General features: G+C 33.3%; 1 non-coding gene across 1 annotated transcript; it reads left to right on the top strand.

The window, feature by feature from the left end:
• Window positions 1-7,413: 7,413 nt before the first annotated feature.
• Window positions 7,414-7,486, top strand: Trnah-aug. Its single transcript has one exon. It is a non-coding gene; the product is annotated as a tRNA-His (tRNA).
• The last annotated feature ends 599 nt before the right edge of the window (window positions 7,487-8,085 follow it).

Raw genomic sequence — 8,085 nt, 5'->3', positions numbered from 1 at the left:
TTTGTCTATAATTTATGAAGAATATATACCTTACTAGATAACACAACAGTAATTCGAAAAAAAATAAAAATCTCTGTTTGTCCCAGGTTCTTGTTTGAGGCAGAGCTTTTCTAACTTTATAATTAAGGTAATAAACCTTCGTGATGAGAATGTTGTCATAATTTATTTTAAATTTTTAAAATTATTTTTAACAGAGTCATTATGTTCAGAAATTATTAATCTTCTCAGTTAGTAGCATGTTAGTTAGATTTACATTCTTTTACTTTGCATTCATTCATCTTTACAGATTTTGTTAAATAATAAGATACGCTATAATTTAAGCATCTCCCATCCTATTCGTAACGTGAAGTATATAAGTAAAATAATTCTCGTCGATTTAATTTTTTTCTTGCATTTCTTATAATCTAGGTTCCCCTTGAACATTATAATAATTTTGAAGATATGAAATGCATGGGAGTAAGAGTTTATTACATTTTTTGAGGTTATTTATATTGTTATTGTCGTTCGCATCATTTACATTTTTTTTCCTTATGATCTTTGCATATTAGCCATGACGAATTCTTATATATGTTGTTCAAATTTGGGGTTATCGGGAAAAAAGGGCCAGAGGCGACGTTGGGAATCGAACCCACGACTCGGCTACCGCGGTTCCCTTATATTAACATTTTCACACCTATTTTAACAAACTGTTTTTGTAAAAAAATAAAAAATAAAATTCGCTTCTGCAGGGTTCAAAATATCCTGTTGGTTAATAGTACTTGAGAGTACTTAGTAAAAGAAGCGATGATAAATAGGTTTTGTAAATGAATCGATGTTAAAAAAAGTCGACGGATATCAAAAAATTTACAATTTGGCACATTCGACGACATACACATAAGTCGGTACCACTTGATTTTTGTCCGTCTTTTATCAATTAACAGCGGTTTAATCATCATTCGGACTGTCACGACGAACAAGCAATCTTCGTGCCGAAATAAAATCCATTTTTCGTTCATCGCGGACAGTATGAAAACAAAGATTTACGAAACATTCTTGTCCGACATTCAGGAGATCGTATTTTTCCTAGGACGATTGCCTTGATGGCGCCTATAAAAATAAATTAGAAAAAATAAGTATTTTATCTTAATACCGAGGTTGACCGCTTCCTTGACACTTTCATTTCATAACTTTTACCCGTTTGGAAATACGGCAGAAGATCCAAGATGAGTGGTGTTTCATTGCTGCTCGTATGTTAAGTTAAAATATTGAATCTTGTCGGAATTTTTTAAACATATCTCATGTTTAATCATTTAAATTTTTTTACATATTTTTTTAAACGTTTTAAAATAATTTTTTAAACATAGTTATACGTTATATATTAGTGACTATGAGCTAAACGTCTTACTAAAAGTTGCTACCTATCTTTATTAAAAATAGTAAAAAATATTCAACATTATATGATATTACATATGTCATAGTAGTTTGTAAAGGAAACCAAAGTTGCTTCTTGCGTTGAAGCCTTTTATTTGCAAGAATGCATTATTCACCATGCCTCCCCGACCCAGTTCGTCCTTGGCCATACTAATAAGTTCTGTACCCCATAATATCCCGCTTTAATTTTAAATACCCCAAAAAGGTTTGAAAAACCTAAATAAAAATTTAACAGATTGAAACTTCATTGCGGTCTACCCCGAGTTAATGCTTCCAACCTTCGTATACACCGGAAGGGTCACGCCCAGTTAGGAACACGGTCACCGAGGTCGAAAATGGGTAATTGACTTAATTGTAATGTACACACTTGAAATAACATTGCACTCCTCAAAACGGACTCCATGAACCTATCCTATTTTATTCATTAGTCATTTTATTGCAGTTTAAACGGTTCAAATGACCCAAAACTGAACCGTCAAGAGTACAAGAACGTAGATAATAATCCACTATATTTCGTGATCTGATTGACCAAATAACTTATTTCAATTAATGAATTTTATGTAAGGTATCGAACCCACAACCTTCTGCTAATATACGTAGATTACAAATAGAAAATAACTGCAAATTAATAAAAACTTGTGGCTAAGGAAAATAAATACAAAAATAAATACAAAATACAAAAAATTATATATAAACAAGGCTCCATGAACCACACAAAGCTCGTAAAATCTTATTTTTGGAAACCAACAAGGAGTCTGAAAAAGCGTCTGCGACATCTCCATATCGATTAATATGCCGAACTATCTGATTAGATAACATTAAGAATCATATTCGTCCTATGTTGGGAAACACACATCATGGGAGCGGAGTTGGCGCTGGAGACTAATACCGACGCTGGACAAAATCTCTAGGGTTTCAATCCTATCGTTAAATATTGTTGTTTGAAACCTTTGCCCTTTAGAATTTTGCATTGCAAAAGGCAAGACTTGAAATAGGTAGGTAATTGATCTATGACGACTTCTGAGCAAATTAATTTCGCTATTTGTTTACCTCGAGTTTCATGGGATGACCTCATGGAACCTTCATATCTCAATTGAACATTTCTTTTCTCTACTACCTTAAACAAATCAAAATAAACAAAGCATTCAGACATCACAATTAACAAATATTAAAAATAAATTTTAGATACTTGTGCTAGCATGAATTAAGTTATAAAAATCTTTTAATTATCATAGATCATGCAGATTTTACCTTAGCTGTATGTGATTATAAATTCAATTGCTTTAAATCAACAGTTTAAATTCCATTTCTAAACCGATGTACGCCTATTTTATTATTTAGCTATCACTTATTGGAGTTATTGAGCTTGTTATTAAAAAAATATTAAAAAACTCTTTTCAAGCATCTGATGATTTAAGTCGACGTTTTTTATTGTGCGAAGATCTAAAATAAAAAATTATTATATTTTGAAATGATTATACAATTAGATTTTTATGTTATTGCCCAATACCAAGTCATAATGTTCGTTTTGTTTATGTTCGTCTTGTAGGAACTTTAAATCTATGTTACCATTTTCTCCTACTGGTGAAAAAAATCTTCGATAGAAAATTTCACTTCTACATAAAAGTTTTTTTATTAATTAATTTTACCCTGGCCGCGTCAAGTCTGAAGGCTGTGGCCGAAAAATGGAGGGTGAGGTCGTGTGCAGCAATTTTTACCTGGTTGACACAAATTGTTAAGAAAGGATGAACAAAATCAAGAATAAATCATGAAAAAAAATTGCCCGTAAGTAACAAGTAAGTGGCAAAGAAACACTGGCGGTGAAGTTTTCGGCGAATGCTTAACTATAATCGACCTTAAAAAAAACATTAAATTAAATGTGTTATTATCATTTTATTACCGATGATTAGAAAATTTCTGAATGTGAACTTTTTTAATTTTTTTTGTTTCTGTTTTTTTAATCATTTTTCACTGATCGACTGAATATGAAGGTTGTGTCCGTGAATAGAGCGGCCAAGTGCAACACTGAACTTGTGACCCGTTTGCATGTAAAAAAAAGAAAATAAATAAATAAAGTAAAAAAAAGGACAACTGGAACGTCCTTTTTTTACTTTATTTTATTTTCCTTTTTTTAATGCAAACGTCATAGATGTAAATGCTATTAGTAATCCTAGTTCCAAATTTTTTGTAAAAGCAAAGCTATACTCTCTCTCTCTCTCTCTCTCTCTCTCTCTCTCTCTCTCTCTTTTTCTCTCTCTCTCTCTCTCTCTCTCTCTCAACTGTATCAACATATTTAACTTTCTGGTCATGAAACTGCATTATAATTTTTTTTAAATTGTGCATTGTTCGTAATACAGTATTTAATATATGACCTTAGATGTTTGTTTATGTATCTTGTTCGGAGAAAAAAGTTCTATCTATCTCTACCTATATAGTTAAATTTACAGCTCTCTTTATCTGTATTTTGCCAATATTTATGTAGATCACATGAAAATATACAAAGTAAAACTATATTTGACCTTTTAATAAAAACAGCTTGCTTATTATTGATTTGGTATGTTTGTGGTAGGTTTTAGTTCACCCAAGTGTTAGGATTTAGATAATTAGTTTCAGATAATACTACATTGGCTGGGAAGAATCTGAAGGTTATTTCAGGTGAATATGGAAGCAGATGGACAAATTTTGGTCGCGTCACGAACAAGATCAGACATCGTCGGTGGTCGTGATTCTAATTCTATTGATGTGAAATTGGTTATTTTTATTATTGGTTAAATCCGATTGAAGATGTTTGTAGATCGCTTACGTGCATGGAAACGAAGTATCGAAACTCAAAATTTGTACAATGAAAACTATACATGACCTTCGCAAAACAAACATTTTTCTGGCAATTTTGAGGCAATTTAAAATTGTTAGTGTGAAAAGATTCCGAACATGGGATAATTCTCGATAACAAAGATTCTTTGGATTCATGCAATTCCACGATGTGAAAATCTGAAAGTTATACCAAGAGCAATACTATTTTGCCGCGTTAGCACCGAAACATGAATTCAGACGTCATCATGGTAGACAAGCACTACTATTTAATCGACATATCTTTTTCTTAATCTAAAGTTTAGCTTGGCAGCTATCATGACATTTATCGTCATTGCTATCTCACAAATTAATAGATAATGAAACAACTCAAGTAGATGTATTCATCATATTTCCTGAACCTCTTAGCCCTCCAGTGGGTTCTGACTTCATAGGGTTTCTATGGCTATGATACTACAACAAAACCAAAATAATTTCTAAACATCAAATATATTAACACACTAAAACTTTTATCGGGCGTAAACTGTGAAGAGAAATTTTAAACGAACAATTTTTTCAGTGATTTTTTAACACTTAATATAAATATTTAAAATAAATAAATATGTAATTACTTTATGGGAATCTGTAGTAGATGACATGTGTGAAAGCAATTGTTTGAGGTGTAGTGAATATGTTTTTTTTTTTTTTTTTTGTCGGGTTGCTGCAATACAGGGCCGCTGGATTCGAACCCGGGACTTTTACCTTACAGAGATTAGCGCCGTGTCAACGCCTAAAATTTACTATGTTTGTAAGCAGTTTCAAATCTAAAAAGTTTAAACAGCCATCTTCATTTATTTTTAATGTAAAATTTACTCTAGGGCGTAAAGAAATAATTAATTGGAACAATTCTTTTCGATCGTCTAAGGTTTCCGATCAAGTACATAAAATATCGTCTCATAGCGTTTACGAAAAGAAGACAGATTTAATTAATTTGTTATTTGATTTGAGTAGAATTTTTTCAAAGTGATCCAAGAATATTTCGGCACAAATTGGGGATAATGGCGAGCCCATTGGTAACCCTTTCATTTCATATATTTATTATTAAATTTACAATAATTCGACAGTGGGCACGCTTCTGTGAGTAGAACTATCTTTCCAAAAAGTAAACTGCCATACTCATCCCAGCTCCATTTCTGTGCGACGGTGACGTGATCTTGAATTTCTCGTTCATTCGTAGAGTTAAGAGGAACAAAGTAAAATAAACCGAATGTCATGAGTTCGAATCCCGCTATTGACACCAACTTCTTCATCTCAACCAAGACATTACAAAAAAAGAATAATTAATTTCTATGTAGATTTTTTTTTGACAGCAAAACGTCGATAGATACTTCGACAAGACATGGAAGTAGTTCTGGTTGGTATCGTGAGATGGAGGCACCACGTGGATTTGCGGTCGAGCGATTTTTGAGATGTCGTAGAACGTATTATAATCTACGGAAAGAGTGTTTTCCTTGAGCAGCATTCTTGCTTTTAATTATCGATTTTATAACACCATGTGTGCACGTTCTGATTAACATCTAAACCTACGGATAACGTACATTTTCTATCATCATCCTTGTTTAAAAATTCCTTAAATTCTCAGGAGATTTGTATTTTCTGAAACGTTATTTGCAAAAATTCTAAAAGCAAGAAAAATATTTTGAGATTATTTTAATTTATAGTCATTTAATTCATAATTATTTGTTTTTTAAATTGCAAGAAACAAAGTGCTTTCTTAATAGTTCATTGTTATGCAAGATGCTTTCTTCCAGCCCCATAGAATGTGGCTAAACGTCGTCAGATGGATCCTTTCTTTTTTCCATCTTGCTCCCAGGTGGATTTTACTTCCGGAAAATTGGTTACGAATGCACAACGTGTCCAAGCCAAGAGAGTGAGCGAGAGAGGGTGAGGGAGAGAGAGAGAGAGAGAGAGTGAGAGAGGGAGTGTGGGAGAGGCAGAAAAATTAGGATTTTTACGAAAGTGACAATGACTAGTATGGGTGAAAGTAGAAATAGGTTATTCTGTCCGAGCGGACGCTATGCGTACCGAATAATGAGGGGTCCATCTTCACGGTGTGCCAACAGGAAAACACTGGAAGGGTATTATGCAATTATTACCGATGTAGAAGGAAGTAGTAGTAAGTCGAACAAAAGAGAAACAAAAACATGGCAAATCATTGGAAAATTTCTTCTCTATACTAGGTCCTTAAACGCTTAAAATAAACTGCTGAAAAATGAATAGGGATATTTGTAATTTATTCTTATTCTATTAATTTTAATTAAATTAACCGATATATTCTTGTTCGTTGGAAAAAACAAAACAGAAAATACGAACGAAAAACCATGAAATTTTAATTCCACATTTTAATAACAGATGGACTTAAGAGTAGTAAACATGAAGATTACTCGTTTTGTAAACAAACACCTTTTCTCGTCTTATCTCTTTACCCATGGAAAGACATAATCTTGAACCACAAATTCGCAATATTATTATGAGAATGAATCATAGAGGTACGGCAATGGTTGTCGCAGAGTCAGTTCGAGAGACTGGAAGTGCCAGAGGAGGTCTGGTAGTGGATCTCAGCGCATTACGACGCTAAGGGAGGACAGAAATATTGTCATTGCTGTAAGACGGATCACTTTCTTCAGGTCTTTGGTTTCTTTCGATTCTTAACATAATTAAAACTACTCGATTTAAATAATATTAGCAAGTTTCAAATTTCATATTACTATAGGAATTTGTTTTCTGTAATTGACCAAGATTTCTAATAATGTCCGGCTGTCGGTAAAAATAGACATTCTACAGATTTCTTCTCTTCAAAAAACTCGGGGAGCCATTTAAAAGATTGCTTGTACATTGGCTAATTTTAAATTCCTCCTTAATTATTTATTACAATTAATTAAGGTTTCTAGTTGAGATAAAAAAGTCAATGGCACGAGCGGGATTCGAACCCACGACCTTCTGCTAGATACGCCGCTGCTCTACCACCTGAGCTATCGTGACATCGATCCACTCGGACACCAACTTCCCATCTCAACCCCAACTTTTGAATTTTCCATCCTTTTTGCCATTTTTCAATCCAATTCGATCACACGTCATTTGAAAACTAGTGAAAAGGAGGGATAATTCAAAAGGTGGGGTTGAGATGGGAAGTTGGTGTCCGAGTAGATCGATGTCACGATAGCTCAGGTGGTAGAGCAGCGGCGTATGTAGGCGAAGGTCGTGGGTTCGAATCCCGCTCGTGACATTGACTTTTTTTATCCCAATCAATCTCAAAGATTAATTAATTGAAATAAGTTATTCTTTCAATCGGACCACGAACTCTCATAGATTTAATAAAATGAAGTATATCTTCATTAATGCTCTCCGTGGTCATTTTATTTGTCGCCCAGAATCGAACCTGATTACACGACATTTGAAAAATGGCAGAAAGGAGGGAAAATTCGAAAGGTGGATTGAGATGGGAAGTTGGTGTCCGAGTGGATCGAAGTCACGATAGCTCAAGTGGTAGAGCAGCAGCGTATTTAGACGAAGGTCGTGGGTTCGAACCCCGCTCATGACACTTGCTTTTTCATTTCCACCAATACCTTACATAAAAAGATTAATGAATTGAAAGAAGTTATTTTGTCAATCGGACCACGAAATATAATGGATTATTATTTTTTCTTTTTCCCCAATTAAATACAGAGATTGTCATGTTAAGATGTTGATAATGTATCTTTACAACTGTTATGTTTATGATGTTAAATCCTTAATATTGTTGGTTACAACTACTATCTATTGTTAGTTTTTTCTCTTGATAGAAGTTATGCTTGCTCCTATTTAAAGATTACTTTTTATTTTTAA

Source organism: Cimex lectularius, unplaced genomic scaffold (assembly GCF_000648675.2).
Source record: "Cimex lectularius strain Harlan isolate CLEC.00 unplaced genomic scaffold, Clec_2.1 scaffold32, whole genome shotgun sequence".
Taxonomy (NCBI): domain Eukaryota; kingdom Metazoa; phylum Arthropoda; class Insecta; order Hemiptera; family Cimicidae; genus Cimex; species Cimex lectularius.
This window is presented reverse-complemented; position numbering and strand designations above follow the sequence as displayed.